At 32.8% G+C, this 27,500-nt stretch overlaps 18 non-coding genes across 18 annotated transcripts; 6 read left to right on the forward strand and 12 right to left on the reverse strand.

The window, feature by feature from the left end:
• Window positions 1–1,773: 1,773 nt before the first annotated feature.
• On the reverse strand, window positions 1,774–1,845 carry TRNAP-AGG (transfer RNA proline (anticodon AGG)). Its single transcript has one exon. It is a non-coding gene; the product is annotated as a tRNA-Pro (tRNA).
• Window positions 1,846–2,660: 815 nt separating this feature from the next.
• Window positions 2,661–2,732, reverse strand: TRNAP-AGG (transfer RNA proline (anticodon AGG)). Its single transcript has one exon. It is a non-coding gene; the product is annotated as a tRNA-Pro (tRNA).
• A 1,145-nt stretch (window positions 2,733–3,877) lies between these two features.
• TRNAP-UGG (transfer RNA proline (anticodon UGG)) lies at window positions 3,878–3,949 on the reverse strand. The gene has a single exon. It is a non-coding gene; the product is annotated as a tRNA-Pro (tRNA).
• A 3,478-nt stretch (window positions 3,950–7,427) lies between these two features.
• Window positions 7,428–7,499, reverse strand: TRNAP-AGG (transfer RNA proline (anticodon AGG)). The gene has a single exon. It is a non-coding gene; the product is annotated as a tRNA-Pro (tRNA).
• A 1,176-nt stretch (window positions 7,500–8,675) lies between these two features.
• TRNAP-UGG (transfer RNA proline (anticodon UGG)) lies at window positions 8,676–8,747 on the reverse strand. The gene has a single exon. It is a non-coding gene; the product is annotated as a tRNA-Pro (tRNA).
• A 3,008-nt stretch (window positions 8,748–11,755) lies between these two features.
• Window positions 11,756–11,827, reverse strand: TRNAP-AGG (transfer RNA proline (anticodon AGG)). The gene has a single exon. It is a non-coding gene; the product is annotated as a tRNA-Pro (tRNA).
• Window positions 11,828–12,613: 786 nt separating this feature from the next.
• Window positions 12,614–12,685, reverse strand: TRNAP-AGG (transfer RNA proline (anticodon AGG)). The gene has a single exon. It is a non-coding gene; the product is annotated as a tRNA-Pro (tRNA).
• Window positions 12,686–13,626: 941 nt separating this feature from the next.
• TRNAP-UGG (transfer RNA proline (anticodon UGG)) lies at window positions 13,627–13,698 on the reverse strand. The gene has a single exon. It is a non-coding gene; the product is annotated as a tRNA-Pro (tRNA).
• Window positions 13,699–14,709: 1,011 nt separating this feature from the next.
• Window positions 14,710–14,781, reverse strand: TRNAP-AGG (transfer RNA proline (anticodon AGG)). The gene has a single exon. It is a non-coding gene; the product is annotated as a tRNA-Pro (tRNA).
• A 1,856-nt stretch (window positions 14,782–16,637) lies between these two features.
• TRNAP-AGG (transfer RNA proline (anticodon AGG)) lies at window positions 16,638–16,709 on the reverse strand. The gene has a single exon. It is a non-coding gene; the product is annotated as a tRNA-Pro (tRNA).
• Window positions 16,710–17,485: 776 nt separating this feature from the next.
• Window positions 17,486–17,557, reverse strand: TRNAP-AGG (transfer RNA proline (anticodon AGG)). Its single transcript has one exon. It is a non-coding gene; the product is annotated as a tRNA-Pro (tRNA).
• A 1,104-nt stretch (window positions 17,558–18,661) lies between these two features.
• TRNAP-UGG (transfer RNA proline (anticodon UGG)) lies at window positions 18,662–18,733 on the reverse strand. Its single transcript has one exon. It is a non-coding gene; the product is annotated as a tRNA-Pro (tRNA).
• Window positions 18,734–21,064: 2,331 nt separating this feature from the next.
• TRNAP-UGG (transfer RNA proline (anticodon UGG)) lies at window positions 21,065–21,136 on the forward strand. Its single transcript has one exon. It is a non-coding gene; the product is annotated as a tRNA-Pro (tRNA).
• Window positions 21,137–22,221: 1,085 nt separating this feature from the next.
• TRNAP-AGG (transfer RNA proline (anticodon AGG)) lies at window positions 22,222–22,293 on the forward strand. The gene has a single exon. It is a non-coding gene; the product is annotated as a tRNA-Pro (tRNA).
• Window positions 22,294–23,066: 773 nt separating this feature from the next.
• TRNAP-AGG (transfer RNA proline (anticodon AGG)) lies at window positions 23,067–23,138 on the forward strand. The gene has a single exon. It is a non-coding gene; the product is annotated as a tRNA-Pro (tRNA).
• Window positions 23,139–25,458: 2,320 nt separating this feature from the next.
• Window positions 25,459–25,530, forward strand: TRNAP-UGG (transfer RNA proline (anticodon UGG)). The gene has a single exon. It is a non-coding gene; the product is annotated as a tRNA-Pro (tRNA).
• A 1,089-nt stretch (window positions 25,531–26,619) lies between these two features.
• On the forward strand, window positions 26,620–26,691 carry TRNAP-AGG (transfer RNA proline (anticodon AGG)). Its single transcript has one exon. It is a non-coding gene; the product is annotated as a tRNA-Pro (tRNA).
• Window positions 26,692–27,411: 720 nt separating this feature from the next.
• On the forward strand, window positions 27,412–27,483 carry TRNAP-AGG (transfer RNA proline (anticodon AGG)). The gene has a single exon. It is a non-coding gene; the product is annotated as a tRNA-Pro (tRNA).
• Window positions 27,484–27,500: the final 17 nt, after the last annotated feature.

Here is a 27,500-nt window from a genome sequence, read left to right on the forward strand (position 1 = left end):
ACATGGTTATTGGCACCTGATATAACTGCTGCAAATATTACATCTGCACTGCACTCTTAGCACTATCCAGAATTGTTCTTTACAGCGCCCAGAAAGGGGTAAATGTTAACGATTTTTGAAAAAAAAGGAAAAATAAGATAATAATAAATGTGTGTGTGTGCGTATGTATGTGTGAGTGTGTCTGTTTGTGTGTGTGTGTGTTAACACACACACACAAAGGGGTAAATGTGAGCGATTTTTGAAGCAAGAAAATATAATAATAATAATAATAATAATAATTAATAAATAAATAAATAAAATCGTATCTTATTAGCCGAGGGGGGAGGGAGCACGACCTGACCGACTATCTAGTATATAGGTGACAGCAGAGGCCCACATTTGTTTTACAATAAACGAATATACTTTATATATATGTGTATATATATACATATACATACATACATATATATAAATATATATATATATATATATATATATATATATATATATATATATATATATATATATATATATATATATATATACATGGACACACACACACATATGTGTATATATACATAGACATATATACATGTATACATATATATAAATATATATATATATATATGTGTATATATACATATATATATGCATACATGTATATATATACACACATAGATATGTATATATATGAATTGTGCGCGTGTGAAACATTCATGCAAATAAGAATAGGTTACATATCTCAAACATACTTATATAAACAATATACTGTTTGTCAAAGAATGATATCGTCGCTTCGTATCGACCTCTCTTTATGTCACGCTTAATTACGCCTCAGTAAATATCGACTCACCTTACTCTCTCCTTTAAATATCCTCTCAACATTCAAATTATTTGGCCTGACCGGGGTTCGAACCCGGGACCTCTCGCACCCAAAGCGAGAATCACATCCAAGACCATCAGGCGCTCAGGCAGTGTCTAGAAAGTAAAAGCGCGGAGTTTCCCTCACGTCGTCTTGCCTGGCGATCGTCGTGACTCCGCCCTCTTCCGCAGCCGAACTTCCAAGACCTACTCGGTTTTTAATATTTTATTTTGTGTTAAAACTAGAACATGTGAGGTTAGGATAGAATATGAGATTTTAGGTATCTTATATAAATTGCTTTATTAATTTTTTTATTATTTTCAAACAATTTCAGAGAAGTGTAATGTAGAGGAAAACTATCATTCAATCACTAAAATTCCCTTTCAACGAATGAATCCATCATATTACACAGTATATATAACACATTATAAGTGTTGGGTAAAATATGAATTTCGAGGCTTTATTTTTTAGGCTGGCTATTGCATATTCCTATGTTGTTTTAACACCTATAAATGTGTCGATATTGTGCGAGTTCTGCATCATATTTTCATTATGCGTTGGAAATAATGAATTATTAATTTCTTTTAACTGTTTCATATCTAATGCCGTGTTATCTGAATGATAATGTGTTAATAATGTGTGACCTTGAGCAGAGGTAACGATTTCCTTATATAAATGTTCAAATCAAGCGACATCCGGCCAGTCATCACGGATACCTTAGACTATGTGTATCTACGCATATTTAGAAGTATACTCTTCCTACACACGTTCATATACACATCTCCATATATCTCTTAATATATCCTATATGTGTGTGTGTGTGTGTGTACTACACACGTACAGTGTTTGCGCAATTTTTGATTACATGCAAATTAATCTAGGCACTTTTTTTTTTTTTCTACTTTCAGATCCCCTTAGCATTTTTAAACATTGGGTCTGACTGGGATTTGAACCCGGGACCTCTCGCACCCTAAGCGAGAATCATACCCCTAGACCATCAAGCCGTCATGCAAAGAAGCCGAAAGTAAGATTTTGAAATTCAGTCTTTTGTTTCCGCTCCACCCTTTTCCGCTGCCAAATTCCCTCATCATTTACTGCTTTACTCGTTACTGGAATGAAGCCTTCGTATATTTTTTATTCATATTATTATTCCCCTGATTACATGCTCACGTTTTTCAAATAATGAGTAAAACTGAAAGTTTAATAAGGGTTTTTTTTTCTTTCTTTTTTTTTTTCTTTTTTTTTTTTTTAGAGTGAAAGGGTTGGATTAACCATTCTCGCATATACAAGTTGATGTCTATCAACTACATTACTAAGCTTGTAACATATCATTTCACATTAGAGAACTAGAAAAAATGGAATTTGTGGTTAGGTCATTTCTCACTGGATCTCACTGGGTCTTGCTTGAGTTTGGTTAGAAACCCTAGCATAGATTCCCATTTTTCTAGCAATAATCCGAGGACTGGAAAAAAAGGATCTTTAAGGGTTATTGGTACGCGAAGGGGCAAGGGTGCCACAATAGACCGAAAGTCACTCTTCAACACTTGTTTGAAAGTTTCATCAAATGATCTTACGAATGTTGTATTTGATTTGCTTTTAGAGTATCTCTAAAAATAAATTCAACTATAAGAATCTCTAGCTGTAAAAAGTAGAAAAAAATAGTGATATGCGTTGTCTATATTAAACATACACAGAACATGTACGTAACTTTTATTGCACATTTGTTTGGTTATTACCAATATCCGACTTGATTACTGACATCAAATATTATCACGTCTTATTATATATATATTTTTTTATCATATAGCTCAAAACCTGTGGGCCTGACCGGGATTTGAACCCGGGACCTCTCGCACCCTAAGCGAGAATCATACCCCTAGACCATCAGGCCGTTCTACACACACTTACTAGAAAATGCGCTTCAAGTTTCTCGTCCTTCCATACTCCTTAGAATGCTTTGGGGTACTATATTTTTTCGTACACCTTTGTGTGAGCCTTTGTGTAATTTAGATCTAATATTTTCATTACATTATGCCAAGACAGCATGAGCTTGCAACATTTGCCCCCCCAATAGTTTTTTTTTTTTCTTCTACTTTGCATTTTCTAACTTCTTACACCCATAATTCCATACTGTCTGACTATATTATACACTTTAAAATATATTACAGTTAATGTAACCTCGTTTTTTTGTGAGGTTTGCAACTTCATAAATCTTCCTATTCCGCCTCAATTGTTATAAAATTCCTGAATACACCCTCATATAAAGTACCTGTACTTCACCTACACGTATGCACACACGCATATATATATACACAAATACATGTGGACATACACACACACACATATATAGATATATATTGTATATATTTTTGTTTGTGTCCACATGTATATATGTGTGCATATACATATGGATATATATACATAAAAATATATGTATATGTATAATATGAATAAATACACATTTTTATATCTACCTATATATCTGTGTAAATATAGATGTACATTAGTATGAATATGCATATGAATGTATATCCATGTGTCTCAATGGCTTGTTAGTTTATATCATCGACTGTCGACAAAATGAGTAATTTGATCAGAGAGGTTCATTGAAATTACTCATTTCTGTCAACCATACTCGCGGTTTGCCTACTAAAGTGACGTCCTGAAAGTGGAGGTAATTCAGAAACCTTTGTTTTGGTTACAATACCAAGCCAAAATATCTGGCCAAGAAGTTCCGTCAGATATGGCAATAAGCATGAAATATCAAGATTTAAAGATGTTTGTTTGTATTTGTATGTGTAATGTCTACAGATACACATACACATGCACACAGACAATCATACATGCATATATACATATACATACATATATATACTAGAAATAAATATATATGTCGGATGGATCTATACTCACACACTCATAAATTTATATATACACATGTCATTCATACACGGATACATAATGTACTCTGTTAGGTTTGTATTATTAAGAGATTATTTTATTCCACTTATATATTCTCTTAGACTTTATAAATTTGGGCCTGACCGGGATTTGAACCCGGGACCTCTCGCACCCAAAGCGAGAATCATACCCCTAGACCATCAGGCCGTCATGCAGTCATGCAGAAAGTTCATGGAGCAATTTTTGGCGATGCCGAATTTCCTTTTCTTTTGGTGATTAATGTTTATTACTTGATTGCATCGACAACGGTACTTTATCCTAGTGTAGCTTTTGTTTAAATCCCTTATCTGTATTTTAAGTGTAATGGTTCCAAAACAACCAAGAATAATGCTTATAATAACAATTTATTATATATTTGTTATATAACTATATTTGTTATAATTTATCATAATAGGTGATGATAGGAACAATTTCTAGTATATCTCGTGGCATCTCTTTTATCATTACCATAGAGGTGTATTTTCCTTAAAAAATAACTTAGATAATAGTGATGAGATAATAAGAATTCACTATGGATTGTTCAATCGAAATGTGATCAATCTCAGATCAATTAGATCTATACTCACACACTCATAAATTTATATATACACATGTCATTCATACACGGATACATAATGTACTATGTAAGTATGAGAAAGAGAAGTGAGTACAGAAACAGGGGGCGTATCTGTACCTCAAAGTGAATAACAAGAGTATGAAGTAATGACAAAAGTGATTTAAAAAGGACACCTTACATAAAGACCTCTTCATTCATTTGTTTATTCAGTAATTTATTTATATAGATACCATTGCATATTCGCGTATTCTTTTAGAATGTACAGTTTTCTCGATACTGTAAGTCTGCTCTTATTCGGATTTTCATAAATAAATACATATACATACATGCATGTATATATATGTATATATTTATGTTTATATGTATATATATATGTATAAATATACACATATATGTATATATATATGTATAAATATACACATATGTATATATATGCATATTTACGTACATATACTTATATATGTATATATGTATATATACATATATATATTTATATATACATATATCTAAATATACATATAAGTATATAACTACATATATAAATATACATATAAGTATATAACTACATATATAAATATACACATGTATCTAATTATATATAAACACATCTATAAATATAAACTTATATATACACATACATGTACATACATACAAACACAACCATAAATATACACACAGAAATACTTATATATGCCTGTGTGTGTGTGTGTGTGAACATCTCACGGACATCATTAGAGAGCCAGGAAGGGGTTAATGCGAGCGAAAAAAATAGGATCTCTTCTAAGGGAAGTTTTTTAGCTGTAATCACAGCAATATAGGTATAATTCAGGAAAGAGAAAGAAAAAAAATAACAATCATATTTTATTAGTCGTGAGGGGGGGAGGGGAGCAATCTGATCGACTACCAAGTTTACAAGTGACACCTGAGGCCCACATTCGTTTTACATTATATACTTATGTGCATATATGTTTGCATAAATATAAATACATATGTATTCATACATGTATATACGCATATGCATAAGTATGAACATTTATGTGTATATATACATATATAAATGCATACATCTATACACACACACACACACGCACACAAACATATATATATATATATATATATATATAAATTATGCGTGTGTGAAACATTTATGCAAATAAGAATAGGTTACACATATCAAACATACTTCTATAAACAATATACATCGCTTCGTATCGACCTCTCTTTATATCACGCTTAATTACGCGTCAGTAAATATCGACTCACCTTACTCTATCCTTTTACATATTCTCTCAACATTCAAACTGTTGGGCCCGACCGGGGTTCGAACCCGGGACCTCTCGCACCCAAAGCGAGAATCACATCCAAGACCATCAGGCGCTCAGGCAGTGTCTAGAAAGTAAAAGCGCGGAGTTTCCCTCACGTCGTCTTGCCTGGCGATCGCCGTGACTCCGCCCTCTTCCGCAGCCGAACTTCCTTACGAGCAAGACCTACTCGGTTTCTAATATTTGATTTTGTATTAGAATCAGAACATGTGATGTTAGAATAGAATGTGAGATTTTAGGTATCTTATATAAATTGCTTTATCAAATCTTTTATAGTTTTCAAACAATTTCAGAGGTGTAATGTAAAGCAATACTCCTTTCTTTCAATCAATAAAATTCCCTTTCAACGAATTAATGCATCATATTACACAGTATATATAACACATTATAAGTGTTGCGTAAAATATGAATTTTAAGGCTTTATTTTTTAGGCTGGGTATTGCATATTCCTATGTTGTTTTAACACCTATAAATGTGTCGATATTGTGCGAGTTCTGCATCATTTTTCATTATTCGTTGGAAATAATGAAGTATTAATTTCTTTTAACTGGTTCATATCTAATGTCATGTTATCTGAATAATGTGTTAATGATGTGTGACCTTGATCACAGGTAACGATTTCCTTATATAAATTTTCAAATCAAGCGACATCCAGCCAGTCATCACGGATACATTCGACGTATGTGTATCTACGCATATTTAGAAGTATACTCTTCCTACACACGCTCATATACACATCTCCATATATCTTTTAATATATCCTATATATGTGTGTGTGTGTACTACACACGTACCGTGTTTGCGCCATGTTTGATTACATGCAAATTAATCTAGGCTTTATTATTATTATTATTATTCTACTTTCAGATCCCCTTAGCATTTTTAAACATTGGGCCTGACTGTGATTTGAACCCGGGACCTCTCGCACCCTAAGCGAGAATCAAACCCCTAGACCATCAGGCCGTCATGCAAAGAAGCCGAAAGTAACATTTTGAAATTCAGTCTTTTGTTGCCGATCGTCGTGGCTCCACCCTTTTCCGCTGCCGAATTCCCTCATCATTTACTGCTTTACTCGTTACTTTTTTTTTATTCCCTTGATTACATGCTCATGTTTTTCAAATAATGAGTGAAACTGAAAGTTTGAGGGTTATTGTTTTAGAGTGAAAGGGTTGGATTAACCATTCTCGCATGTACAAGTTGATGTCTTTCAACTACATTACTATGCTTGTATCATATCATTTCACATTAGAGAACTAGAAAGAATGGAATTTGTGGTTAGGTCATTTCTCACTGGATCTCATAGGGTCCTGCTTGAGGTTGGTTAGAAACCCTGGCATAGATTCCTATTTTTCTAGCAATAATCCGAGGACTGAAAAAAAAAAAAAAAAAGATCTTTAAGGGTTATTGGAACGCGAAGGGGCAAGGGTGCTACAATAGACCGAAAGTCACTCTTCAACACTTGTTTGAAAGTTTCATCAAATGATCCTACTAATGTTGTATTTGATTTGCTTTTTGAGTATCTCTAAAAATAAATTCAACTATAAGAATCTCTAGCTGTAAAAAGTAGGAAAAGATAGTGATATGCGTTGTCTATATTAAACATACACAGAACATGTACGTAACTTTTATTGCACATTTGTTTGGTTATTACCAATATCCGACTTGATTACTGACATCAAATATTCTTTATATATATATATATATATATATATATATATATATATATATCATATAGCTCATAATATGTGGGCCTGACCGGGATTTGAACCCGGGACCTCTCGCACCCTAAGCGAGAATCATACCCCTAGACCATCAGGCCGTTCTACACAGTTACTAGAAAATGCACTTCGTTTCTCGTCCTTCCATACTCCGTAGAATGCTTTGGGGTACTATATTTTTTCGTACACCTTTGTGTAATTTAGATCTAATATTTTCATTACTTTATGCCAAGACAGCATGAGCTTGCAACATTTGCCGCCCAATAGTTTTTTTTTTCTACTTTTCATTTTCTAACTTCTTACACCCATAATTCCATACTGTCTGACTATATTATACACTTTAAAATATATTACAGTTAATGTGACCTCGGTTTTTGTGAGGTTTACAACTTCATAGAATGGGAAAGCGACCAAAAAAATCTTCCTATTTCGCCTCAATTGTTATGAAATTCCTGAATACACCCTTATATAAAGTATCTGTACTTCACGTACACGTACGCACACACGCATATATATATACACAAATGCATGTGCACACATACACACACACATATATAGATATGTAGATATTTATTTGTATATATTTGTGTGTGTTTGTGTTCACATATATATATATGTGTGTGTATATATGTGTACATATATGTATGGATATATATATACATAAAAATATGTATATGTATGTATAATATTGATAAATACACATTTTTTATATTTATATGTGTTAATATATATGTACATTTGTATGAATATGCATATCAATGTATATCCATGTGTCTCAATGGCTTGTTAGTTTGTAATATCATCGACTGGCGACATGAGTAATTTGATCAGAGAGGTTCATTGAAATCACTCATTTCTGTCAACCATACTGGTGGATTGTATACTAAAGTGACGTCCTGCAACTGGAGGTAGTTTGGAAATCTTTGGTTTAAAATACCAAGCCAAAATATCTGGCCAAGAAGTTCCGTCAGACATGGCAATAAACATGAAATATCAAGATTTAAAGATGTTTGTATGTGTATGTGTAATGTCTACAAATACATATACACATGCACACAAACACAATCATACATGCATACATGCAAACATACATATACATACATAGATATATATATATACTAGAAATAAATATATATATCGGATGGATCTATACTCACTCATAAATTTATATATACACATGTCATTCATACACGGATACATAATGTACTCTATTAAGTTTGTATTATTAAGAGATTATTATTATTCCACTTATATATTCTCTTAGACTTTATAAATTTGGGCCTGACCGGGATTTGAACCCGGGACCTCTCGCACCCAAAGCGAGAATCATACCCCTAGACCATCAGGCCGTCATGCAGTCATGCAGAAAGTTCATGGAGCAATTTTTGGCGATGCCGAATTTCCTTTTCTTTTGGTGATTAATGTTTATTACTTGATTGCATCGTCAACGGTACTTTATCCTAGTGTAGCTCTTGCTTAAATCCCGTATCTATATTTTAAAGTAATGGTTCCAAACTAACCAAGAATAATGGTTATTATAACATAATTTATTGTATATTTGTTATATAACTATATTTGTTATAATTTATCATAATTGGTAATGATAGGAACAATTTCTAGCATATCTTGTGGCATCTCTTTGATCATTACCATGGTGGTATATTTTCCTTCAAAAAATAACTTAGATAATAATATAAAAAGATTTCTCCATGGAATGTTCAGTCGAAATGTGATCAATTTCATATCAATTTCAGTTAAATCATAATTGCATAAAAAAGGGTAAGTATTTGAACGAAAAGTGAATACAGAAACAGGGGGCGTGACTGTACATCAAAGCGAATAACAAGAGTATGAAACAATGGCAAAAGTGATTTACAAAGGACACCTTACATAAGGACCTATTCATTAATTTATTTATAAAGTGTGCCATTGCATATTCGCATATTGTTTTAGAATGTACAGTTTTCTCGATACTGTATGTCAGCTCTTACGTATTAGGATTTTAATAAATAAATACATATACCTACATACATGTATATATATATAATATATATATGTATATATGTATATATATGCGTATATATATATATGTTTATGTTTACATGTATATATATATATATATATATATATATATATATATATATACATATATGTGTATATATGTATATATATACATATGAATATGTATATAGACAAATGTCTATATATAGATATAAGTATATAAACATATAAATATACACGTGTAAATAATTATATATATAAACATATATAAATATAAACCTATATATATACATGTACATATATGCATAACCATATATATACACACAGATACATATATTTGTGTATGTGTCTATGTGTAATATAATTATATAATGTATATAATTATATATATAAACATGTATATATATAAACCTATACATATATGTACGTACATACATAACCATATATATACACACACAGATACATATATATGTGTGTGTCTGGACATCTCATGGACATTATTAGAGTGCCCGGAAGGGTTTCATTTGAGGGAAAAATAGGATCTCTACTAAGGGAAGCTTTTTAGTTGTAATCATAGCAGTATAGGTATAATTTAGGGAAAAAAAGAAAAAAGAGAATCATATCTTATTAGCCAGGGGGGGGGCGATCAGATCGACTCCCTAGTTTACAGGTGACACCGGAGGCCCACATTCGTTTTACAGTAAACGAAAAAAATATATAATTATGTTTGTGTATGTGTGTATAAATATACATACACACATATACACAGATATGTATATATGCATGCATATGTATGAACAAACACAAAAATATGTATATACAGTGAACCCTAGTTATAACGCGGTTCACTTTTCACGTTGTCGCTGCTTCACGGATTTGCATTGTGCATTGTGTTCTGCATTCTGATTGGCTTCTTCTCTACCTGTGTGTCAATAACGTTATGGTTTGATATGTGCATGTACGTAAAACAGCTTGCCAAATTTAAGTTTGCAAATTTTCTCTAAAACCCATGAAGCCTTCAGTTCGTATTGATGATTAGAATTATTATTTTACAGTGCAGTAGTTATTTGTAAAAAAACGTTTATACAGTACTTTTATTTGTTAAACAAATGTTTGGGCCTGTTAAAAGGTTTTCATCTTTGGTTTCAATGTATGGCAGAGTATTCCATTGTATAATAATTGGAAAAAAATAGAGGTTACTACACGGATTTCGCCTATCACAGGTTCTTTTTGGAACGTAGCCCCCGCGAAAAACAAGGGTTCACTGTATATACATATATATATGCATACATGTATATATACACACACACATATATGTATATATGTAAATTGTGCGTTTGTGAAAATTTTATGCAAATGAACATAGGTTACATATATCAAACATAATTGCATAAACAATTTACTATTTGTCAAAGAATGGCATCGTCACTTCGTATCGACCTCGATTAATTACGCCTCAGTAAATTTTGACTCTCCTTACTCTCTCCTTTCACATATCCTCTCAATATTCAAGCTGTTGGGCCTGACCGGGGTTCGAACCCGGGACCTCTCGCACCCAAAGCGAGAATCACATCCAAGACCATCAGGCGCCCAGGCAGTGTCTAGAAAGTAAAAGCGCGGAGTTTCCCTCACGTCGTCTTGCCTGGCGATCGTCGTGACTCCGCCCTCTTCCGCAGCCGAACTTCCTAACCAGCAAGACCTACTCGGTTTCTAATATTTTATTTTTTATTAGAATCAGAACATGCGATGTTGAGATAGAACATGAAATTTTAGGTATCTTAAATAAATTGCTTTATCTTTTTTTCCATTTTCACAGAGCATCATATTACACAGTATATATAACACGTTATAAGTATTGCGTAAAATATGAATTTCGAGGCTTTATTTTTTAGGCTGGCTATTGCATATTCCCATGTTGTTTTAACACCTATAAATGTGTCGATATTGTGCGAGTTCTGCATCATTTTTTCATTATTCGTTGGAAATAATGAAGTATTAATTTCTTTTAACTGGTTCATATCTAATGCCGTGTTATCTGAATGATAATGTGTTAATAATGTGTGACCTTGACCAGAGATAACGATTTCCTTATATAAATGTTCAAATCAAGCGACATCCAGCCAGTCATCACGGATACCTTATACGTATGTGTATCTACGCATATTTAGAAGTATACTCTTCCTACATACGCTCATATACACATCTCCATATATCTTTTGATATATCCTATATATGTGTATGTATGTACTACACATGTACAGTCTTTGCACCATGTTTGATTACATGCAAATTAATCTAGGCTCTTTTGCTTCTTCTTTTATTCTACTTTCAGATCCCCTTAGCATTTTTAAACATTGGGCCTGACCGGGATTTGAACCCGGGACCTCTCGCACCCTAAGCGAGAATCATACCCCTAGACCATCAGGCCGTCATGCAAAGAAGCCGAAAGTAACATTTTGAAATTCAGTCTTTTGTTGCCGGTCGTCGTGGCTCCACCCTTTTCCGCTGCCGAATTCCCTCATTTACTGCTTTACTCGTTACCGGAATGAAGCCTTCATTTTTTTTTCTTTCTTTTTTTTATTCCCTTGATTACATGCTCACGTTTTTCAAATAATGAGTGAAACTGAAAGTTTGGGGGTTATTATTATTATTATTATTATTTTAGAGTGAAAGGGTTGGATTAACCATTCTCGCATATACAAGTTGTTGTCTTTCAACTACATTACTAAGCTCGTAACATATCATTTCACATTAGAGAACTAGAAAGAATGGAATTTGTGGTTAGGTCATTTCTCACTGGATCTCACAGGGTCTTGCTTGAGGTTGTTTAGAAACCCTAGCATAGATTCCCATTTTTCTAGCAATAATCCGAGGACTGGAAAAAAGGATCTTTAAGGGTTATTGGTACGCGAAGGGGCAAGGGTGCTACAATAGACCGAAAGTCACTCTTCAACACTTGTTTGAAAGTTTCATCAAATGATCTTACGAATGTTGTATTTGACTTGCTTTTTATCTCTAAAAATAAATTCAACTATAAGAATCTCTAGCTGTAAAAAGTAGAAAAAGATAGTGATATGCGTTGTCTATATTATACATACACAGAACATGTACGTAACTTTTATTGCACATTTGTTTGGTTATTACCAATATCCGACTTGATTACTGACATCAAATATTCTCTCGTCTTTTTTATATCATATAGCTCAAAACATGTGGGCCTGACCGGGATTTGAACCCGGGACCTCTCGCACCCTAAGCGAGAATCATACCCCTAGACCATCAGGCCGTTCTACGCACAGGTACTAGAAAATGCGCTTCAAGTTTCTCGTCCTTCCATACTAATTAAAGTGCTTTGGGGTACTATATATTTTTTTCGTACACCTTTGTGTAATTTAGATAACTACTATAGTCATTGCATTATGCCAAGACAATATGAGCTTGCAACAGTTGCCCTTCAATTTTTTTCTTCTACTTTGCATTTTCTAACTTACACCCATAATTCCATACTGTCTGACTATATTATACACTTTAAAATGTATTATAGTTAATGTGACCTCGGTTTTTGTGAGGTTTGCAACTTCATAGAATGGGAAAGCCACTAAAAAAAATCTTCATATTCCGCCTCAGTTGTTATGAAATTCCTGAATACATCCTTATATAAAGTACCTGCACTTCACGTTCGCGTACGCCAACACGCATGCTATATATATACACACAAATACATGTGCACACATACACACACACTTACATATATATAGATATATAGATATAGATATTTATTTGTGTGTTTGTGTTCACATGTATATATATATATATATATATATATATGTATGTATGTATATATATGTATGATATGTATACATAAAAATATATGTATATATGTATAATATGAATAAATACACATTTTTGATTAGAGAGGTTCATTGAAATGGCAATAAGCATGAAATATCAAGATTTAAAGATGTGTTTGTATGTGTATGTGTAATGTCTACACATACACATACACATGCACACAAACACAATCATGCATGCATACATACATATACATACATACATATAGATATACTAGAAATAAATATATATATCGGATGGATCTATACTTACACACTCATAAATTTATATATACACATATCTTTCATGCACGGATACATAATGTACTCTGTTAAGTTTGTATTATTAAAAGATCATTTTCTTCCACTTATATATTCTCTTAGACTTTATAAATTTGGGCCTGACCGGGATTTGAACCCGGGACCTCTCGCACCCAAAGCGAGAATCATACCCCTAGACCATCAGGCCGTCATGCAGTCATGCAGAAAGTTCATGGAGCAATTTTTGGCGATGCCGAATTTCCTTTTCTTTTGGTGATTAATGTTTATTACTTGATTGCATCGACAACGGTACTTTATCCTAGTGTAGCTTTTGTTTAAATCCCTTATCTGTATTTTAAGTGTAATCGTCCCAAACCAAGAATAATGGTTATAATAACTTTATTATATATTTTATAGTTTATCATAAGAGGTAATGATAGGAACAATTTCTAGTATATCTCGTGGCATCTCTTTTATCATTACCATGGAGGTGTATTTTCCTTCAAAAAATAACTTAGATAATAATGATGAGATAATAAGTATTCACCATGGATTGTTCCATCGAAATGTGATCAATCTCAGATCAATTAGATTAAACCGAAAAAAAAACTATGAGAAAGAGAAGTAATTAACAGGGGGCGTAACTGTACCTCAAAGTGAATAACAAGAGTATGAAGTAATGACAAATGTGATTTACAAAGGACACCTTACATAAGAACCTATTCATTCATTTATTAGTTTATTCAGTTATTTATTTATATAGTTTGTCATTGCATATTCACATATTCTTTAGAATGTACAGTTTTCTCGATACTGTAAGTCAGCTCTTACTTATTAGGATTTTCATAAATAAATACATATACATACATGCATGTGTATATATATATGATACTATGTTTATTATAATTCCCTCACCATTTACTGTTTTACTCGTTACTGGAATGTATATGTATATATAACCACATATAGACATATACACATGTATATAATGATATATATATATAAACACATAAATATAAACATATATATATATATATACATGTACATTAATACAAACATAACCATAAATATGCACACGCAGATACATATATATGCACACGTACACACGTACAGTCTTTGCACCATGTTTAATTACATGCAAATTAATATAGGCTCTCTTGTTTTTACTTATTTATTTTTTTTATTCTACTTTCAGATCCTCTTAGCATTTTCAAACATTGGGCCTGACCGGGATTTGAACCCGGGACCTCTCGCACCCTAAGCGAGAATCATACCCCTAGACCATCAGGCCGTCATGCAAAGACGCCGAAAGTAAGATTTTGAAATTCAGTCTTTTGTTGCCGGTCGTCGTGGATCCACCCTTTTCCGCTGCCGAATTCCCTCATCATTTACTGCTTTACTCGTTACTGGAATGTATATGTATATATATGCATATATACATATATATGTATATATATGTATATATACAAATATATAGACATATATGTATATATACATATAAGTATATAACCACATATAGACATATACACATGTATATAATGATATATATAAACACATAAATATAAACATATATATATATATATATACATATATGTACATTAATACAAACATAACCATAAATATGCACACGGAGATACATATATATGCATGTGTGTGTGTGTGTGTGTGTGTATGTGTGTGAACATCTCAAGGACATCATTAGGGCGCCAGGAAGGGGTTAATGCGAGCGAAAAAAAATAGGATCTCTTCTAAGGGAAGCTTTTTAGCTGTAATCACAGCAATATAGGTATAATTCAGGAAAGAGAGAGAGAAAATAAGAGAATCCTATTTTATTAGCATACTTATGTGTGATGTATGCATAAAAATACATACATATATATATACATACATACATACATACATACATACATACATACATACATATATATATATATATATATATATATATATATATATACCTGTAGATATGTATGAACACATATATGTGTATATATACATATATAAATGCATACATGTATATATATACACACATATATATGTATATATATGAATTGTGCGCGTGTGAAACATTCATGCAAATAAGAATAGGTTACATATCTCAAACATACTTATATAAACAATATACTGTTTGTCAAAGAATGATATCGTCGCTTCGTATCGACCTCTCTTCATGCCACGCTTAATTACGCCTCAGTAAATATCGACTCACCTTACTCTCTCCTTTACGTATTCTCTCAACATTCAAACTGTTGGGCCTGACCGGGGTTCGAATCCGGGACCTCTCGCACCCAAAGCGAGAATCACATCCAAGACCATCAGGCGCTCAGGCAGTGTCTAGAAAGTAAAAGCGCGGAGTTTCCCTCACGTCGTCTTGCCTGGCGATCGTCGTGACTCCGCCCTCTTCCGCAGCCGAACATCCTTACAAGCGATTCCTACTCGGTTTCCAATATGTTATATTGTTATAGAATCGGGACATGTGATGTTAGAATAGAATATGAGATTTTAGTTATCTTATATAAATTGCTTTATCAAATCTTTTATTGTTTTCAAACAATTTCAGAGAAGTGTAATTTAAAGGAATACTCTTTTTTTCTATCACTAAAATTCCCTTTCAACGAATTAATGCATCATATTATACAGTATATATAACACATTATAAGTATCGCGAAAAATATGAATTTCGAGGCTTTATTTTTTAGGCTGGCTATTGCATATTCCTATGTTGTTTTAACACCTATAAATGTGTCGATATTGTGCGAGTTCTGCATCATTTTTTTCATTATTCGTTGGAAATAATGAAGTATTAATTTCTTTTAACTGGTTCATATCTAATGCCATGTTATCTGAATAATGATGTGTTAATGATGTGTGACCTTGAGCACAGGTAACGATTTCCTTATATAAATGTTCAAATCAAGCGACATCCGGCCAGTCATCACGGATACCTTAGACGTATGTGTATCTACGCATATTTAGAAGTATACTCTTCCTACACACGCTCATATACACATCTCCATATATCTTTTGATATATCCTATATATGTGTGTGTACTACACACGTACAGTGTTTGCGCCATGTTTGATTACATGCAAATTAATCTAGGCTTTTTTTTCTACTTTCAGATCCCCTTAGCATTTTTAAACATTGGGCCTGACCGGGATTTGAACCCGGGACCTCTCGCACCCTAAGCGAGAATCATACCCCTAGACCATCAGGCCGTCATGCAAAGAAGCCGAAAGTAACATTTTGAAATTCAGTCTTTTGTTGCCGGTCGTCGTGGCTCCACCCTTTTCCGCTGCCGAATTCCCTCATCATTTACTGCTTTACTCGTTACTGGAATGAAGCCTTCATTTTTTTCTTTCTTTTTTTATTCCCCTAAATGCATGCTCACGTTTTTCAAATAATGAGTGAAACTGAAAGTTACGGGGTTATTGTTTTAGAGTGAAAGGATTGGATTAACCATTCTCGCATATACAAGTTGATGTCTTTCAACTACATTACTAAGCGTGTAACATATCATTTCACATTAGAGAACTAGAAAGAATGGAATTTGTGGTTAGGTCATTTCTCACTGGATCTCACAGGGTCTTGCTTGAGGTTGGTTAGAAACCCTAGCATAGATTCCCATTTTTCTAGCAATAATCCGAGGACTGGAAAAAAAAGGATCTTTAAGGGTTATTGGTACGCGAAGGGGCAAGGGTGCTACAATAGACCGAAAGTCACTCTTCAACACTTGTTTGAAAGTTTCATCAAATGATCTTACGAATGTTGTATTTGATTTGCTTTTTGATTATCTTTAGAAATAAATTCAACTATAAGAATCTCTAGCTGTAAAAAGTAGAAAAAGATAGTGATATGCGTTGTCTATATTATACATACACAGAACATGTACGTAACTTTTATTGCACATTTGTTTGGTTATTACCAATATCCGACTTGATTACTGACATTAATATTCTCTCGTCTTTTTTATATCATCTAGCTGAAAACATATGGGCCTGACCGGGATTTGAACCCGGGACCTCTCGCACCCTAAGCGAGAATCATACCCGTAGACCATCAGGCCGTTCTACACACACTTTCTAGAAAATGCGCTTCAAGTTTCTCGTCCTTCCATACTCCTTACAGTGCTTTGGGGTACTATATATTTTCGTAGACCTTTGTGTGAGCCTTTGTGTAATTTAGATCTAATATTTTCATTACATTATGCCGACAGTATGAGCTTGCAACATTTGCCCCCCAGTAGTTTTTTTCTTTTACTTTGCATTTTCTAACTTCTTACACCCATAATTCCATACTGTCTGACTATATTATACACTTTAAAATGTATTACAGTTAATGTGACCTCGGTTTTTGTGAGGTTTACAACTTCATAGAATGGGAAAACGACTAAAAAAAATCTTCCCATTCCGCCTCAATTGTTATGAAATTCCTGAATACACCCTTATATAAAGTACCTGCACTTCACGTACACGTACGCACACACGCATATATATATATACACAAATATATGTGCACACATACACACACACACACATATAGATATATAGACATATATTTGTATATATTTGTGTGTGTTTGTGTTCACATGTATATATGTGTATATATGTGTGTGCATATATGTATGCATATATATACATAAAAATATTTGTATATATATGTATAATACGAAAAAATGCACATATTTATATCTATCTATATGTGTGTAAATATATATGTACATTTGTATGAATATACATATGAATGTATATCCATGTGTCTCAATGGCTTGTTAGCTTATATCATCGACTGGCGATGAAACTGGAGGTAGTTTGGAAATCTTTGTTTTGGTTAAAATACCAAGCCAAAACATCTGGCCAAGAAGTTCCGTCAGATATGGCAATAAACATGAAATATCAAGATTTAAAGATGTTTGTATGTGTAATGTCTACAAATACATATACACATTCACACAAACACAGTCATACATGCATACATGCATACATACATATACATATATATATATATACTAGAAATAAATATATATGTCGGATGGATCTATACTCACACATTCATAAATTTGTATATACACATGTCATTTATACACGGATACATTATGTACTCTATTAAGTTTGTATTATTAAGAGATTATTTTATTCCACTTGTATATTCTCTTAGACTTTATAAATTTGGGCCTGACCGGGATTTGAACCCGGGACCTCTCGCACCCAAAGCGAGAATCATACCCCTAGACCATCAGGCCGTCATGCAGTCATGCAGAGAGTTCATGGAGCAATTTTTGGCGATGCCGAATTTCCTTTTCTTTTGGTGATTAATGTTTATTACTTGATTGCATCGACAACGGTACTTTATCCTAGTGTAGCTTTTCTTTAAATCATCTCTATTTTAAGTGTAATGGTTCCAAACTAACCAAGAATAATGGTTATAGTCACACAAATACGTATGCACACATATACACACATACATATATGTAGATATATAGATATGTATATATTTGTGTGCGTTTGTGTTCACATGTATATATATATATGTGTGTGTGTGTGTGTGTGTGTGTGTGTGTGTGTGTGTGTGTGTGTGTGTGTGTGCATATACGTATGGATATATATGCATAAAAAGTATTTGTATATGTATGCATAATATGAATAAATACGCATATTATTATATCTATTTATCTATATGTATGTGTGGAAATATATATGTACATTTGTACGAATATGCATATGAATGTGTATATCCATGTGTCTCAATGGATTGTTAATTTATATAATCGACTGGCGACAAAATGAGGAATTTGATCAGAGAGGTTCATTGAAATCACTCATTTCTGTCAACCATACTCGCGGTTTGCATACTAAAGTGACGTCATGAAACTGGAGGTAGTTTGGAAATCTGTTTTGGTTAAAATCCCAAGGCAAAATATCTTGCCAAGAAGTTCCGTCAGGTATGGCAATAAGCATGACATATCAAGATTTAAAGATGTTTGTTTGTATGTGTATGTCGCTGTCGATACGAAGCGACGATGTCATTCTTTGACAAACAGTATATTGTTTATATAAGTATATTTGATATATGTAACCTATTCTTATTTGCATGAATGTTTCACACACGCACAATTCATATATATACATATATATGTGTGTGTGTGTATGTATATATATACCTGTATGGATTTATATATGTATATATACACATGTGTGTATTCATACACATGCACACGTGTGTGTATATATATATATATATATATATATGTGTGTGTGTGTGTGTGTGTGTGTGTGTGTGTGTGTGTGTGTGTGTGTGTGTGTGTATGTATGTATGTATATTTATGCACACATCACACATAATTATATACTGTAAAACGAATGTAGGCCTCCGGTGTCACCTGTAAACTAGGTAGTTGATCAGATGGTTCCCCCCTCCCCCTCCCGGCTAATAAAATAGGATTCACTTATTTTCTCTCTCTCTTTCCTGAATTATACCTATATTGCAGTGATTACAGCTAAAAAGCTTCCCTTACACACACACATGCATATATATGAATCTGTGTATATATGGTTATGTCTGTATGTATGAACATGTATGTATGTATATATATATATATATATATTATATATATATATATGTATATATATATATATAGGTTTATATCTGTTTATATATATTATTATGTGTATATTTCTATATGTGGTTATATACTTATAGGTATATATACATAAATGTCTATATAAATATATATGTATATATGCATATATATACATATATATGTATATATACATTAATATTCATATATATATACATATAAACATACATACATATATACATGCATGTATGTATATGTATTTATTTATGAAAATCCTAATAAGAGCTGACTTACAGTATGGAGAAAACTATACATTCTAAATGAATATGTGAATATGCAATGGCAAACTATATAAATAAATAAATAAATAAATGAATAAATGAATGAATAGGTTCTTATGTAAGGTGTCCTTTGTAAATCACATTTCTCATTACTTCATACTCTTGTTATTCACTTTGAGGTACAGTTACGCCCCCTGTTAATTACTCACTTCTCTTTCTCATTATTTTATTTTTTTATTTATTTATTTATTTTTTTATTATTATTATTTTTTATTTATTTATTTATTTTTTTTTTGCTGGTTTAATCTAATTGATCTGAGATTGATCACATTTCGATTGAACAATCCATGGTGAATTCTTATTATCTCATCATTATTATCTAAGTTATTTTTTCAAGGAAAATACACCTCCATGGTACTGATAAAAGAGATGCCACGTGATATACTAGAAATTGTTCCTAACATTAACCTTATGATAAAATATAACAAATATAGTTATATAACAAATATATAATAAGCTATGTTATTATAACCATTATTCTTGGTTGGTTTGGAACCATTACACTTAAAATACAGATAAGGGATTTAAACAAAAGCTACACTAGGATAAAGTACCGTTGTCGATGCAATCAAGAAATAAACATTAATCACCAAAAGAAAAGGAAATTCGGCATCGCCAAAAATTGCTCCATGAACTTTCTGCATGACTGCATGACGGCCTGATGGTCTAGGGGTATGATTCTCGCTTTGGGTGCGAGAGGTCCCGGGTTCAAATCCCGGTCAGGCCCAAATTTATAAAGTCTAAGAGAATATATAAGTGGAATAAAATGATCTCGTAAAAATACAAACTTAATAGAGTACATTATATATCCGTGTATGAATGACATGTGTATATACAAATTTATGAATGTGTGAGTATAGATCCATCCGACATATATATATATATATATTTCTAGTATACATATATCTAAGTATGTATAGGTATGTATGCATGTATGCATTTTGATTTTTTTGTGTGTGTATGTGTATACACACAAACAAACATCTTTAAATCTTGATATTTCATGTTTATTGCCATATCTGACGGAACTTCTTGGCCAGATATTTTGGCTTGGTATTTTAACCAAAACAAAGATTTCCAAACTACCTCCAGTTTCAGGACGTCACTTTAGTATGCAAACCGCCAGTATGGTTGACAGAAATAAGTGATTTCAATGAACCTCTCTGATCAAATTCCTCATTTTGTCGCCAGTCGATGATGTTATAAACTAACAACCCATTGAGACACATGGATATACACATTCATATGCATATTCATACAAATGTACATATATATTTACACACATATACATATATAGATATAAAAATGTGTATTTATTCATATTATACATACATATACATATATTTTTTATGGTTATATATCCATACATATATGCACACATATATATGCACATATATATACATGTGAACACAAACACATACAAATATATACATATATCTCTATATATGTGTGTGTCTGCACATGTATTTTTGTGTATATATATAGCATGCGTTTGTGCATGAAGTTGCAAACCTCACAAAAACCGAGGTCACATTAACTGAAATTCATTTTAAAGTGTATAATATAGTCAGACAGTATGGAATTATGGGTGCAAGAAGTTAGAAAATGCAAAGTAGAAGGAAAAAAACTACTATTGGGGGGCAAATGTTGCAGGCTCATGCTGTCTTGGCATAATGTAATGAAAATATTAGATCTTAATTACACAAAGGCTCACACAAAGATGTACGAAGAAATATAGTACCCCAAAGCATTCTAATGAGTATGGAAGGATGAGAAAAGTGCAGCGCATTTTCTATCAACTGTGTGTAGAACGGCCTGATGGTCTAGGGGTATGATTCTCGCTTAGGGTGCGAGAGGTCCCGGGTTCAAATCCCGGTCAGGCCCGCATATTTTGAGCTATATGATATATATATTAAAAAAAAAGAAAAAAAAAGACGAGAGAATATCTGATGTCAGTGATCAAGTCGGATATTGGTAATAACCAAATAAATGTGCAATAAAAGTGTATGTTTAACATAGACAACGCATATCACTATCTTTTTCTACTATTTACAGCTAGAGATTCTTATAGTTGAATTTATTTTTAAAGATACTCAAAAAGCAAATCAAATACAACAGTCGTTAGATCATTTGATGAAGTGTTGAAGAGTGCCTTTCGGTCTATTGTAGCACCCTTGCCCCTTCGCGTACCAATAACCCTTAAAGATCCTATTTTTTTCCAGTCCTCGGATTATTGTTAGAAAATGGGAATCTATGCTAGGGTTTCTAAACAACCTCAAGCAAGACCCTGTGAGATCCAGTGAGAAATGACCTAACCACAAATTCCATTCTTTCTAGTTCTCTAATGTGAAATGATATGTTACACGCTTAGTAATGTAGTTGAAAGACATCAACTTGTATATGCGAGAATGGTTAATCCAATCCTTTCACTCTAAAACAATAACCTTTCATAAACTTTCAGTTTCACTCATTATTTGAAAAACGTGAGCATGCAATCAGGGGAATAAAAAAAGAAAGAAAAAAAATGAAGGCTTCATTCCAGTAACGAGTAAAGCAGTAAATGGTGAGGGAATTCGGCAGCGGAAAAGGGTGGAGCCACGACGACCGGCAACAATAGACTGAATTTCAAAAGGTTACTCTCGGCTTCTTTGCATGACGGCCTGATGGTCTAGGGGTATGATTCTCGCTTAGGGTGCGAGAGGTCCCGGGTTCAAATCCCGGTCAGGCCCAATGTTTCAAAATGCTAAGGGGATCTGAAAGTAGGAAAAAAAAAGCCTAGATTAATTTGCATGTAATTAAACATGGTGCAAAGACTTGTACGTGCGTAGTGCACACATATATATAGGATATATGAAAAGATATATGGAGATGTGCATATGACCGTGTGTAGGAAGAATATACTTTAAAATATGCGTAGGTACACATACGTCTAAGATATCCGTGATAACCGGCCGGATGTCGCTAGATTTGAACATTTATATAAGGAAATCGTTACCTGTGTTCAAGGTCACACATCGTTAACACATCATTATTCAGATAACATGGCATTAGATATGAACCAGTTAAAAGAAATTATTACTTCATTATTTCCAACGAATAATGAAAAAATGATGCATAACTCGCACAATATCGACACATTTATAAGTGTTAAAACAACATAGGAATATGCAATAGCCAGCCTAAAAAATATAGCCTCAAAATTCATATTTTACACAATGCTTATGTGTTACATATACTGTGTAAAATGATGGATTAATTCGTTGAAAGTTATTGAAAGAAAGTATTGCTTTACATTAAAACTCTGAAATTGTTTGAAAATAATAAAAGATTTGATAAAGCAGTTTATATAAGATACCTAAAATATATTCTATTCTAACCTCATATGTTCTAATTCTAACATAAAATAAAATATTAAAAACCGAGTAGGTCTTGGAAGTTCGGCTGCGGAAGAGGGCGGAGTCACGACGATCGCCAGGCAAGACGACGTGAGGGAAACTCCGCGCTTTTACTTTCTAGACACTGCCTGAGCGCCTGATGGTCTTGGATGTGATTCTCGCTTTGGGTGCGAGAGGTCCCGGGTTCGAACCCCGGTCAGGCCCAACAGTTTGAATGTTGAGAGGATATGTGAAAGAGTCAAAGAGTCAAAATTTAGTGACGTGTAATTAAGCGTGACATAAAGAGAGGTCGATACGAAGCGACGTATATTGTTTATAGAAGTATGTTTGATATATGTAACCTATTCTTATTTGCATAAATGTTTCACACACGCATAATTTATATGTATATATATATATATATATATATATATATATATATATATATATATATATATATGTATATATATATATTTACATATATATATATATTTACATATATATATATATATATATGTGTGTGTGTGTGTGTGTGTGTGTGTGTGTGTGTGTGTGTGTGTGTGTGTGTGTATAGATGTATGCATTTATATATGTATATATACACATATATGTGTTCATACATATGCATACGTATATACATGTATGAATACATATGTATGTATGTATATTTATGCAAACATATACGCACATAAGTATATAATGTAAAACGACTGTGGGCCTCCGGTGTCACCAGTAAACTAGGTAGTCGATCAGATGGCTCCCCCCCCCTCCCGACTAATAAAATATGATTCTGTTATTTTTTCTCTCTCTTTCCTGAATTATACCTATATTGCTGTGATTACAGCTAAAAAGCTTCCCTTAGAAGAGATCCCATTTTTCGCTCGCATTAACCCCTTCCTGGCGCTCTAATGATGTCCGTGAGATGTTGACAAACACACACACACACAAACACACACAAACACACACACACACACATGCATATATATGTATCTCTGTGTGTATATTTATGGTTATGTTTGTATGTATGTACATGTATGTATATGTTTATATTTATAGATGTGTTTATATATAATTAGATACATGTGTATATTTATATATGTAGTTATATACTTATATGTATATTTACATATATGTCTATATAAATATATATATGTATATATACATATATATATACATGTGTATATTTATACATATATATACATATATATACATATATACATGCATGTATGTATATTTATTTATTTATGAAAATCCGAATAAGAGCTGACTTACAGTATCGAGAAAACTGTACATTCTAAAAAAACAAACACACAAACAAAAAAGCACGCGAATTTGCAATGGCAAACTATATACATAAATTACTGAATAAACAAATGAATGAAGATGTCTTTATGTAAGGTGTCCTTTGTAAATCACTTTCGTCATTACTTATTAATTATAACAAATATAGTTATATAACAAATATATAATAAGTTATGTTATTGTAACCATTCTTCTTGGTTGGTTTGGAACCATTACACTTAAAATACAGATAAGGGATTTAAACAAAGCTACACTAGGATAAAGTACCGTTGTCGATGCAATCAAGTAATAAACATTAATCACCAAAAGAAAAGGAAATTCGGCATCGCCAAAAATTGCTCCATGAACTTTCCTTTTTGCATAACTGCATGACGGCCTGATGGTCTAGGGGTATGATTCTCGCTTTGGGTGCGAGAGGTCCCGGGTTCAAATCCCGGGCAGGCCCAAATTTATAAGTCTAAGAGAATATATAAGTGGAATAAAATAATTTCATATTAATACAAACTTAAAAGAGTACATTATGTATCCGTGTATGAATGACATGTGTATATACAAATTTATGAATGTGTGAGTATAGATCCATCCGACATATATATATATTTCTAGTATACATATATCTAAGTATGTATAGGTATGTATGCATGTATGCATTTTTTATTGTGTTTGTGTGCATGTGTATATGTATTTGTAGACATAACACATACACATACAAACAAACATCTTTAAATCTTGATATTTCATGTTTATTGCCAGATCTGACGGAATATCTGGATGTTTTGGCTTGGTATTTTTAACCAAAACAAAGATTTCCAAACTACCTCCAGTTTCATGACATCACTTTAGTATGCAAACCGCCAGTATGGTTGACAGAAATGAGTGACTTCAATGAACCTCTCTGATCAAATTCCTCATTTTGTCGCCAGTCGATGATATTATAAACTAACAAGCCATTGAGACACATGGATATACACATTCATATGCATATTCATACAAATGTACATATATATTTACACACATACATATATAGATATAAAAATGTGTATTTATTCATATTATAAATACATATACATATACTTTTATGGATATATATCCATACATATATGCACACATATATATACACATATATACATGTGAACACAAACACGTACAAATATATACATATATCTCTATATGTGTGTGTGTGTGCACATGTATTTGTGTGTATATATATAGCATGCGTTTGTGTATGAAGTTGCAAACCTCACAAAAACCGAGGTCACATTAACTGAAATACATTTTAAAGTGTATAATATAGTCAGACAGTATGGAATTATGGTTGTAAGAACTTAGAAAATGCAAAGTAGAAGAAAAAATTATTAGGGGGCAAATGTTGCAAGCTCATGCTGTCTTGGCATAATGTAATGAAAATATGAGATCTAAATTACACAAAGGCTCACACAAAGGTGTACAAAAAAATATAGTACCCCAACGCATTCTAAGGAGTATGGAAGGACGGGAAAGTTGAACCGCATTTTCTAGTAAGTGTGTGTAGAACGGCCTGATGGTCTAGGGGTATGATTCTCGCTTAGGGTGCGAGAGGTCCCGGGTTCAAATCCCGGTTAGGCCCACATGATTTGAGCTGTATGATATAAAAAAGACGGGAGAATATTTGATGTCAGTAATCAAGTCGGATATTGGTAATAACCAAACAAATATGCAATAAAAGTTTCGCACATGTTCTGTGTATGTATAATATAGACAATGCATATCACTATCTTTTTTCTACTTTTTACAGCTAGAGATTCTTATAGTTGAATTTATTTTTAGAGATGCTCAAAAAGCAAATCAAATACAACAATTGTAAGATCATTTGATGAAACTTTCAAAAAGTGTTGAAGAGTGACTTTCGGTCTATTGTTGCACCCTTGCCCCTTCGCGTACCAGTCCTCGGATTATTGCTAGAAAAATGGGAATCTTTGCTAGGGTTTCTAACCAACCTTAAGCAAGACTCTGTGAGATCCAGTGAGGTATGACCTAACCACAAATTCCATTCTTTCTAGTTCTCACGCTTAGTAATGAAGTTGAAAGACATCAACTTGTATATGCGAGAATGGTTAATCCAACCCTTTCACTCTAAAACAATAACCCCCAAACTTTCAGTTTCACTCATTATTTGAAAAACATGAGCATGTAATCAAGGGAATGAAAAAAAAAATGAAGGCTTCATTCCAGTAACGAGAAAAGCAGTAAATGATGAGGGAATTCGGCAGCGGAAAAGGGTGGAGCCACGACGACCGGCAACAAAAGACTGAATTTCAAAATGTTACTTTCGGCTTCTTTGCATGACGGCCTGATGGTCTAGGGGTATGATTCTCGCTTAGGGTGCGAGAGGTCCCGGGTTCAAATCCCGGTCAGGCCCAATGTTTAAAAATGTTA

The sequence above is a fragment of the Penaeus vannamei genome, chromosome 2, assembly GCF_042767895.1.
Source record: "Penaeus vannamei isolate JL-2024 chromosome 2, ASM4276789v1, whole genome shotgun sequence".
Taxonomy (NCBI): domain Eukaryota; kingdom Metazoa; phylum Arthropoda; class Malacostraca; order Decapoda; family Penaeidae; genus Penaeus; species Penaeus vannamei.